The sequence below is a fragment of the Erpetoichthys calabaricus genome, chromosome 14 (genome assembly GCF_900747795.2).
Source record: "Erpetoichthys calabaricus chromosome 14, fErpCal1.3, whole genome shotgun sequence".
NCBI lineage: Eukaryota > Metazoa > Chordata > Cladistia > Polypteriformes > Polypteridae > Erpetoichthys > Erpetoichthys calabaricus.
This window is the reverse complement of record NC_041407.2, coordinates 91,837,433-91,849,477: the sequence shown is the minus strand read 5'-3', so window position 1 is coordinate 91,849,477 and position 12,045 is coordinate 91,837,433.

Here is a 12,045-nt window from a genome sequence, read left to right as displayed (position 1 = left end):
TGCATAACAAGCTGTCAGGGACAGTGCTGACAGTCTGCATGGATGCTGTCAATTCCCAGAATTCCATGGGCCGCAGCCAAGAACGCTATAGCTTTTTCTAGTAAACTGAAACCCAATGTCTTCCCAGTTTCTCATTATAGCATTTTACCAAGCCAAGCACAGCAATTCTAAAACTTTCAGTAGCCCATTTTCATTTTTTCCTGTTCACTTCAGAAAGTAAGAATCAAACAACTTAGAAATTAAATTCACTTACAGTAAGCTATGCATTAACCTGCTATATTTGTTGATACACTCTCTGACTATACCAAGGATATGGCAAGTTATGAGTAAGTACTAAAGAACAAAAGTCAACGACAATATGAACATTTCAATATGCTAAATTGCATGTATCTAGCCGAAGGTGAGTGAACAATGTTGTTTCTCCACTATTGGTTTGCAGAATGCTTTTGTAGTACTAGGGTGTTGTACCGTGTTAGCCATTATGAATGTAGAGAAAAGCCAAGCAAAGTGACACCTTTTATTGGCTAACTAAAAAGATTACAATATGCAAGCTTTCGAGGCAACTCAGGCCCCTTCTTCAGGCAAGATGTAATACAGAAACTGTAGTTCCCTGTGTTTATATACACACTCTAGGACAAGAAACAACATTGGTAAATCTTTAAATAAGAAATTTTAAATGTAAAAAATTAATAGATTCATTCAGGCTAGGGTTAATTTAACAAGAGAGAGAAGAACAATGTATGGTCAAGATCTTCTCTTTTTCTTCTCTCTCTTGTTAAATTAACCCTAGCCTGAATGAATCTATTAATTTTTTACATTTAAAATTTCTCATTTAAAGATTTACCAATGTTGTTTCTTGTCCTAGAGTGTGTATATAAACACAGGGAACTCCAGTTTCTGTATTACATCTTGCCTGAAGAAGGGGCCTGAGTTGCCTCGAAAGCTTGCATATTGTAATCTTTTTAGTTAGCCAATAAAAGGTGTCACTTTGCTTGGCTTTTCTCAGAATGCTTTTGGTAAACCAAGGCCATCAGGCCTGCAGCAAGGGAGGCTCAAATGAGCAAGCTGGGAAAATACCACCTTGGCAGCCTCGGGGACAGTGACAGCATTCACTTCTAAAAGAGGACAGACAGGACGTTGATTGGTTTCAAAGTTTAAAAAAAAGTTTATATTTCAAATTACCAAACTTGATGATGTTTTATGAAAATAAGCATACAATCTAAAGTATGAAGACTAGAATGTAATGAAATACACTGGATTTTTTTTCTGTGATTTTTAAATACTGTATCTTACATGTCTTACATTGTTCCTGCCTCAACCCTGCTCAAGATAAAGCAGGGTTGCAAAATGAATGAATTACATATAAATGTTTTGTACCTTAGAACTATCTGATAAATAGTAGCTGAATCAAAAGAGAAGATGAAGACATATCAAATGCTCCCAAACGGGCCCCACACAGGGAGGCCAATGGCTCGTCTCCTTCCTCTTCCTGAGTGCTGAATAGCCCCTTTACTGAAATCACAGCATGAGTGAGACAGTAGCCTACAGAGGTGTGAAGCATGTCTAAGGTGTAGTTTGAGAGTGGAAGTGCTAGAAGTTACTAAGACATTTGGTAACTGTAAACAACCAAGGGAGTCCTATAAGAAAATGGCATATGTTTAATTTAATATAGTACTATTCATGGCATTCACCATCATAAGGCTCTGTAAAAAGCAAATAAAGCAATACTAAATAAATCCACCCATAAGCTGTCAGCACATATCAGTACATATATACAGTGTAGTCAGGCAAGGGTAGAAGAGCAAAATATAATGCCATGGTTTAAAACCATGAATATTTCAAAATGAAATTAAATTCTGAGTTTCTGACCTTGCTCTTTGAGTAAACAGCAATAGTCCATGTTATAAGAAAGTGACACTTTTGTTTGATGAGTATGACTTTAGTGTTAATCAGTGAGAAAAGAACTCTCATCATAACAATAATTGCTTGCTTAAATCTGAATACAGTGACTTCACTACTAAGTTCTAAAGACAAGGGCACCCTCTACCCTGGACCATTACCCAACAATCATATTAAAATGTCTATCACTCTACAAATCCATCTCACAGATTTGAGATCCTACAGACTCAATTTATTTGCCTTCTACCCTTCTGCTGTACATAGTAAGAACAAAAGAATTTTGACAAACGAGAGACCATTCTGACCACCAGGTTCATTTGGTTAATTAATAGGTGAGCTGTCCCAATATCTCATCCAGATACTTCCTAAATACTGTCAAGGTTTGTGCTTCATATACTGCCTTGGTTGTTTTTTTCAGATTCCCACAACCCTTTTTCATAAAGAAGGGCTTCCTACTTTCAATTCTTAATTTCCACTCATGCCCTTGAGTACTTGATTCACTGTTTAGTTGAAAGATTTCTGCTAGATCTGTTTTATCAATACCTTGGAGAATTTTGAAGACCTCGATTAGGTCCCCACAGAGTCTCCTCTGCTCACCACAAAACAGGTTTAAATACCTGAGGCTTTCATAGTCCAATGTGTCCTTAAGTCCTGGAATGCACATGGTTGTTCTCCCCAGGACAGCTTCAAGTACTGCTATGTTTTTCTTGTAGAGTGGTGACCAGAACTGCATATAATACTCCAGCTGTTGTCTCACTAGTGCATTATGTAGTGCAAGCACAATATCTCTTAATTTATAGCCAAAGTTTTTGCAATATAACATAACGTATTTGCCTTTTGTAATTGTTTCTGTTCATTATTTAGATCAATGGTCTACAACAGGGGTTCTCAGATTCGGTTCTGGGGTCTCACTGTGGCTTCAGGTTTTTGTTCCAGCCAGCTTCTGTTTTTAATTGGACTCCTTTGCTAATTAAGTGAACTGTTATTTTCAGAATTCTGTGTTTTGGGAATATAGAAATTAGAAAACAAAATTTGGTAAAAAAAAAAAAAAAAAAAGTTTTAAAATTTACTAAGTAGTTACATGGATTCAGATTTTTTTCTTTTTAACAATATTTTCATCTTGATTTTCATTCTAATTTTCCAGGTGTTCTAATTGTTTAATTAATCCATTATTTACTAATTAGTGGGTCTGACGCTAAAGTAGTTGCAGCCATTCATGATTCAGTATTGTTTGCCTGGGTGTCTGCTCTGTTAGTTTTTAATTGTTGTTATTAAGATACAATGATGGGTGCAAACTGCACAGAAAAAGGGCAAAATATAATGAAATCAACAAAAGAGAGTTAAGCATTTAAATCTATAGCAAAAACAGAAATATCTGTAAATGTCATATAAATGTAAAATTCATGCTGCTGTGCTTTTCTGAATGTAGACTAAGAGAAGTGGAAAAAATACAAGCTAATTAAATAAGATCAGTGTTATCAGTTGTTGTCACTGATTATGAATCTGGTTGAAACAAAAACCTGAAGGGACAGTGGGCCCCGAAGACCCAGGCTGAAAGTCTACAACGTTCAGTCCTGAGGGCCTTCTGTGACTGCAGGTTTTTGTTCCAACCAGTCATTGTTACCTTTAATTGATCTTATTATTTAATCACCTTATCCATTTTTTCCTTTTATTTTGCACTTTAGAAAAGTGCAGTAGCAGATTTAAACTTATGAAAAACTAGTATTTTTGTATTTTCTCTCTATCTTTAAATCCTTACCTTTTTAAATTCTTTTTCTGTTGAGTTATCTTTCTTATTTGAAAAAGAAAGAATTCCTACCCATAAATATAAATTCCTGCTTCATTGAGTAAAAATATAGCATAACTAGTTTGTAATTTCCTGATGAATATGAGAAAAATAGAAACTGGGAAATAAAGGCTTGCTTAATGAAAGTAGGAGCCCAATTAAGCGAGGAACTGGCCTGGGACAAAAACCTGCAGCTACAGAGGGCCCTGAGACCTGAATGTTGAGAACCCTGGCTTATGTGATAAAAATGTTGTATCACCATAAACCCCTAAATCCTCTTCACAGGGTGCTTCCTTTACAACAGTGTCTCTCATCTTGTATTTATAATTGACGTTCTTTTTGTCCACATGTATCACTATGCACTTTTTTACAATAAACTGCATTTTCCAATTCTTTGCCCTGTTCTGAAGCTTGTTCAAGGCTTTTTGAATTGTTTTTGCTGCCTCCTCAGTGTCTGTCTTTCCTCCAGTTTCCTCCATCTGCAAATTTAACAAGTTTACTAACTACACCAGTGTATATGACATTTATATGAATCAGAAAGAATAACAGACCCAGGACAGACCCCTGACAAATTCCACAGGTGACCTCACCCCACTGATGTTCCCATTCTCCTCTTATCTGTACTCTTTCTCCTGCCAGTTTACCATTCTGAGATCCAGTTTTGTAGGTTAGAATAATTTTTGGTGTGAGACTGCATAAAACGCTTCTTGAAAGCCTAAGTAAATTATATCCTGTGCTTTTCTTTGTTCAAGTAATGCAGTAGCCTGCTCAAAATACATTCCAGTCTCTAGGTACTTCTCTGTGACTCAGTGAATGCTCAAATATGCCTAAAAAAGGTGTATAGATTATATCTTTCATTTATCTTTTTACCATCACAGAGACATTTTGTCCTGTCACTCTGCATACTCATCACTGATATTTTATAGTATGTCACTCAGGAGCATTTACCTCAAAGATCTTCAGCATTGTGCCTCCTGTTATCACCATGTGCACTCATCTTACAGGCTGGTGAACAGGCAAATAGAGTTCTGTGGCCTGGCATCCCACATGCCTACTTCATATATTTGTTGACCTAATATTTACAGTTTTGTAGACTGTCCCAGCACATATAGTCAGAATCCCCAGTGTCCAGAGTACTGTAACTGTTGCACTGTACACTCTGCATCTATGTATTCTTTGACAATGCTTTTGTTTTTAATTTTCTCACTCTGTTCATGTGAGAATATAAGCCAACTGTTGGCGCTTTGTATGTGTTATGCTTTTGGAAAACCCTAACTTTACCTCCTGCCCTCTCTTACTTTATCTGCTCTAAACAGCATTTGCCAATATGGCTGACTGTAATTGCAGTATTTACTGATGGGAGCCCAAAGTATTTCATATAAATCACTGCTGTGGAGCTTTGGCATAGAACAGCATTACTGGGATCAGAGTTGGGTGTCTGACTGTGTGCCCCAGTGTTAACAGCCAAGCAGTAATTCAAGCCTACAGTATGTTTGAGCCTGTGCCAGCTATAATCCACCCTAGCTAAATCGCCACACCCCCAATCTCTCCTCCCTGTTCAGCTCTACACCAGCTAGGCGGCTCCGCAACTTCAGCCATATCTCATCCATCACATGTGAATAAAGATGAAATGCTGACAGCGCATAGTCAGTGGTGGCTTGTCAGCATCGCTTCCATGGAGAGACAGCAGTTTTACCTGGTACTCACTCTCTCTTTCATTTCCCAAATAGATTCACAGAATTTAGCATCAGCAGCCTCTTGAAACAAAAGCATGGATTCTACTAAAGGGCATGAGGAATTGACTTTAAATTGTTACTGCTTTTTTTCAGTTCAGTCTGATTGTGGCCAGAGCCCTGTTCTCAGTGCTGAATTTGTTGAATTCACAAGTACTCATCCTCTACTCCAGGATTGCCTGACATGCAAACATAACTGAAAGTTTACTCACCAATGGCATATCAGGTAATATTGATAAAAAAACTTGCCCTGTAATTGCTGAAAATGTATAAATATACATTTTAGTTAAAAACAGAAAACAATTCCAATACCCCACTAAAGAGGTTTGAATATTTTTAGGAAAAGCATTCTGAAAATAAAGCCTGACTACATTTTGATATACATCTTTGTTTATCTGTTTGCATGCTTGTGTTCATAATTGCATGTGTGTTTAAACTGGTCAGTGCATGTAAACGGATGTCTGTGCATTTGTCATGGGGGTGTGGCCGAGTGTGCGTGTGTGTTTTTGTGGATAAGGCAATGGCTGCAGTTCTGCAGACCCAATAATTGAAAACGCACTTGTGCTCAGAGATATTGGAGGATAGTTTTAATTGAGATCAGTGGACAATAGAGGAGTTAAGTTAAATACTTAACACAAATGCCTTTTGAGGCCACTCATCTTCTTTTAAAAGGTACAGAGGAGAGCCTTTTATATGCAAAAGAATAATATTGACATCAGCATAGCAACAGCTGACACTTTGTTACTGTAACACACCCACAAAGATAGCCATCAGGATTTGCATTAAAACAGGAGGATTCTATAAGAAGACAGTATATATAAGAATAACAGTGTCAGGGGCAAGTACATAAAAAATTAAAAGATTAATTTTAGATTTACCTACATATAATAATCAATCCATGTTTTTTCCATATCTGCATTTTTCACTTCAGCTAAATTATCTAAAAAACAAGGAACTAATCAACCCTGGATGGGATGTCATTTGATTCACAAAGGTCCAGTAGTGGTCAAACAACCTAAAATGCTAATTTTGGAGAGGTGGAATAAAGTGAAAGTACACAACGAAAGGCAACATTAAGAATCTATAAAATCTAGTCATAGTGTGTACAACCAGGGTTCGAACCCAGACCTGCTCTTTCTGCCCTGAAGATCACTTACACCAAACAGTGTTGGCTCATAGCAACCAAAATCATCTGACACCTTGTATATTGCATACTGTAATGTTAGTTTATATTTAAAATGTATGCTGTTGCTATGTAGCTATATTATATCTAAAATTTAAGTTATTCCATTTAGTCTTACATACTTTTCTATTTCTCTATATTTATCTTATTAATTTTTTTTTTACAAAATCTGATTAGCATTTCACTGCATGTCATAAGTTTAAAACTGTGTATGTGACAAATAAAGAAATACTGAGGTTACTGTAGATGTAAGGCAGGAGTGGTAACCACTATGCTACCACGCCACCCTTCTTCTTTACTTAAATATGTTTTTTTGAATTTATGCTAACCTAATAATTGTGTTGACTCAATTTATAAGGCAGTGTAGGAACTGTGGTGAAGTCACTACATCCCTGGACTTTAAACTGAAAGTTTGCTGATTCAAATACCCACTCCATCTCAATGTGTGACCCTTAGCATAACACATAAACTAACTCTCCTCAAACTGTAGAAAATCTATGTAAGCAATTGTTAAGTACCATGTTATGGTGTTTATTATATAAACTTAGCTATATAACACTCAACACATTTTTGTAATGGCTTATTTGCATTAACAAAACTGCCTATTTGCCTGTATTACAATTTGTAGTTTAAGATCACCTATCATAAAGTTACTTGACCTATTTATTATCTGAATTGTTTCTACTACAAATTTTTGGAGCTTGGCTGAGCCTTACTTTATCCACTTTTTTTCACTATATGTGCCTAATTGTTTTAGTAATTGTATTAAGGAACCAGGTTCTCTGTCAATAACAACAAATAAGATAAATAGATTGATGGCATTTACACAATTTTGTTTTTGCTATTGCATTTACACAGTTTTGCTGTGTTATTGTATCCAAAGTAACTTACAAAATGCATCACCAGCAGACCTTGATTTCACAAAAGACAAAATCTCAGAAAAAATGTGCTTAGTTGTGTGGTCCTAGTGGAGGTAAGTGGAGAGTGCGAGGGTTTAAAGTATTCAGTTAATATTCATTCATATAACTTTCTCATTTTATGGACTATGCAGGTCTGTTTAAAAGGTATCACCAGAAGTGACTGAATGAATCATCAATCAACATTACAGGTTCACTTTATATAGTGCCTTTCACAGCAAGCACATATGAAGGTTAATTTACAAAGCATAGAAGGAGACAATAGAATGTAAACAAAGACAACCTCAGACTAAATATAATACAAATCCAAGATAAATCAAAGAACAATAGTAAGGTTCTGATTTAGACTCCACAAACATCCTGGCTAAAGAGAATAAACAGTGCAAATAGCAGACTTACAGTAAGAATGTATAGAGTAACAGTATGGAAAGTTACAAAGGGATTCAGATTTAAAATAATTAAATATAGGCTAAAGATGAATGTGCCCAGTTACAATATTAAAAGCAGAATTGTGGTACCAAACGTTTTTTTTATGCTTCAGGGTGGTACTCATTGTGAAAAGGCACTGCACAAAATTAAAACTGCCTAAATTATGTGTAATAATTTATGATTATTCTGGTTTACAAAAAAATACCACACCAGTACATTAACCATGGAGATCTAGCTCATTTTAATTAGTCGCAATTTGTTCTTCAATATTCACCCTACCTACAATTATAATCCAGTCAGACAGGAGATGATCATTCACCAATCTGAGCATGAACTTGCATTTCAGAAGGAAAAGTTTTGTGTTCTTTATTGGCTTTAAACTTGTTAACCTGATTGAATGATGTTGCAGCAGGACCTGGATGACATGCAGATAACTGCAAAGCAGGAACCACTGGGCTCAAATGCTAAGTTCTTTTAATGCAAATAAACAAGCACTTGTCATTGTTTTCACACATACCTGAGTGCTGCTGCCACGCCTGGGTGTGTGAAGGCATTCATCCTGCTCCTCAGTGGGTGCGGCACTTTAGCATATGGATAACAATAGAGTTAGATGGTGTGGCAGTGGCAGTTCTCAGCTTCCAGATACAGGGCCTTTTGGTAACAGACACTAGTAAATACAGAAGACACAGAATGTGTGAGTGTCTGGATTGGGAATAAATCTGCATAAAATGTTTTGCATATAAAATACAGACTGCTTAGTATTAGAAGTTTCCAGAAAGAGTATATTTGGAAATAACCTTCAGGGAAATCTCCTTTTAAAATACAAGTCTTTCTTTTGTATTAAAAATATACACTTAATGAGACAATTATTAGGAACACCTGTAATCTGCTTATCTATCCATTTATCTAATCAGCCGATCATGTGTTAGCAGCTAAATGCATAAAATCGTGCATATAAAGATAAGGAGCTTCACTTAATGTTCACATCAAACACCAGAATGGGGAAAAATGTGATCTCAGTGATTTTTACCATGAATGTTGGTGTCAGACAGGCTGATTTGAGTATTTCTCTAACTGCTAATCTCCTGAGATTTTCATGCACAACAGTCTCTAGAGTTTATGCAGAAAGGCGTGAAAAGGAAAAAAACATCCAGTTAGTGGCAGTTCTGCAAACAGAAATGCCTTGTTGATGAGCAAGGAGAGCCCCTCGCCTCTGGAACTCTCTCCCACAAGACATTCGTAATATCGACTCTCTTCCTACCTTTAAATCTCATCATAAAACACATCTGTTTAAGATGGCTTATTCTGTCTGATAATTTTAGCTGATAAATTTAAGTTAAATTGTATTATTGTATTTATTCTGGTTTTATTGTACTGCAATATTTTATTAATTTTATGTTGTGACTGTTGTTATTAATGTGCTCTGTAAGGTGTCCTTGTGTGCCTTGAAAGGTGCCTATATAAATAAAATAAATAATTATTATTAAGGAGAATGGTCAGGCTGGTTCGAGCTAACAGAAAGGTTATAACTCAGCTAAGCACTCAGTGCAACTGTGGTGAGCTAAAATGTATCACAGAATGCACAACATGCCAAATCTTAAAGAGGATGGGCTACAACAGCAGAAGACCATGTTGGTTTCCACTCCTGTCAGTTAAGAATGGAAAGATGGAGCTACATTGGGCACAGGCTCATCAAAACTAGACAGCTGAAGACTGTAAAATCATGGCCTGTTCTGATGACTCTTGATTTCTGCTGAGGCACACAAATAGTAGAGTCAGAATTTGGCAAAAACAGCATGAATCCCTGAGCCCAATCTGCCTTTTTTCAACTCTTTAGGCTGCTGCTAGTGGTGCAGTAATGTGGGGAATGTTTTTGGCACAATTTGGACACTTTAATACCAATCAATAATCACTTGAATGCCACTGCTTGTTTGAGTATTGTTGCTGACCATGTGCATCCCTTCATGACCATAATTTACCCTTCTTCTAATGGTGACTTCCAGCATGATAATGCACCATGTCACAAATCAAAAGCCATCTCAAACTGGTAACATGAACATGACAATGAGTTCAGTCACTGGATATGAATCCAATAGAACACCTTTGGGATGTGAAAGAACAAGAGATTTGCATCATGAATGTGCAGCTGACAAATCTGCAGAAATTGTGTGATGTAATCACGTCAACATGGACCAGAATCTCAAATGCATGTTTTCAAAATTTTGTGCAATCCATGCCATGAAGAATTGAGGCTGTTCTGAGAGCAAAAGGAAGCCCTACCCAGTATTAGTACAGTGTTCCTAATAATTTGCCCAGTGAGCGTATTTGTGAAATTTACAAACTTTTACAGCTGTTGAAGCTTCAGGTGTTCCAGATGAAGTCTCTAAAGCGTAAACATGTTTCTAACTTTTTTTTTATTCTTCACAGTGAAATTAACTTTCACCAAATCTCTTTTAGCAGATGTGCTTCTCTTTTGCATAGTAAACATTACTGCAGACAATACAGCATGTGATAGATACCCTTGTTAGCAATGTTGATGTTCTGGACTCAAATCACAGCCTGTTCACACTGTGCACAACTGCTTCCCATATCTGTATGAGGTTTTCTCTGGAACTCCAGATTTCTGCTAACATCCCCATTGAATTTGGGTAACTGCTAACTAGAATGAGTCACTGTGCAAGAGGATACTCTGTGACTGATTTTTGCTTTGTCCATGGTTGGACATATCTTGCAGTATATGCTGCCAAAATGGGCTTGACCTCCTGGAAGCCTGAACTGAATTAAACAGATATAAAAATGATTGAATTACACCTACACCTACACAATATTAAACATCTCTCAGACATGGGCTGTTATGCAGTGTGGCTTACTGTTTAAGTAAACCATCAGGTTTGCATCTTATTGTCTCACATGATCATGCCACCTATTCTGCGTGTGCTTTAAATATAAGAATGTAAATTCTGAAAATTGTTCCAAAATTACTGTGTAACATTATGTAGGACAGAACAACATATATTATGTGAAGTTAATTATACACTCATTTGAAAATGTAAGTGCACCCCAAGGAAACTGTTGACTCTTTCAACATTTTTGAACAGGCAAATAGCCAATCTTTGTTCAAAATGTGCCTACAGATAAAGGTGATATGTATGAGTTAAAAACACAAAGGAATTTTGCTATTCTAATAATTCTTTCAATAAAAGTATCAATAGATTTAATGGTATATAGGGGAAAAGTATGTACACCCTTGGCCTCAAAAGCTGGTATTACCCCTTTTCTTGTTGCTGTTTTGCATAACTGTCTCGTAGTCTCAGACATTGAAATCCCCCCAAAATTTCAGTGAGATTCAAGTCAGGGCTTTGACCGTCTAATTCTTCTTTTTGAGCCATGTTTTGATGGATTTGCTAGTGTGCTTCAGATCATTATCCTTTTGAAAGGTCCATTTCTTGTTCAACTTTAACTTTTAGACAGATGGCTTCACATTCTCCTCAGACACACTTTGATATGATGCAGTAGCTATAGTTGACTCGATGACTGTAAGGTGCCCAGGTCCTGTGTCAGCAAAGCAACCTCAAACCATAACACTTTCACTGGCATGCTTCACAGTTGGTATGATGCTCTTCTCCTGAAATGCCGTTTTCAGTTCTCCACCAAACATATCTACTGTTATTGTAGCCAAACAACTAAATCTTTGATTCATGTGTCCAAGGTGTATTGTTCCACAAGGCTTGGTCTTTGTCTAGGAGTTCAATGACAAACCGTTGTCCTGCTCTAATATTCTTTTTTGGGCAGCCAAGGCTTTTTCTTGGCGCACCTCACATGCAGGTCAAATTTGTGCAATCTCTTCTGATCATAGATGCAAGCACATTGACATCAACTTCTGCAGAACCCTCAATGACATTTTTTGGTTTTTGAGACTTTGTTTAGTATCAAACAGCCAAATTTTGCTGGACTAACCAGTCTTGGACAAATTAGTAGTCATTTGAAATCTACGCCACTTGCAGATGATTTTCCTTTCAGTCATTTTATGGATTTGAAGTAGAGAGAAATGTTGGGGTGTACTTCCTTTTCTGTGTGATAAATCTGCATTTTTGTTAA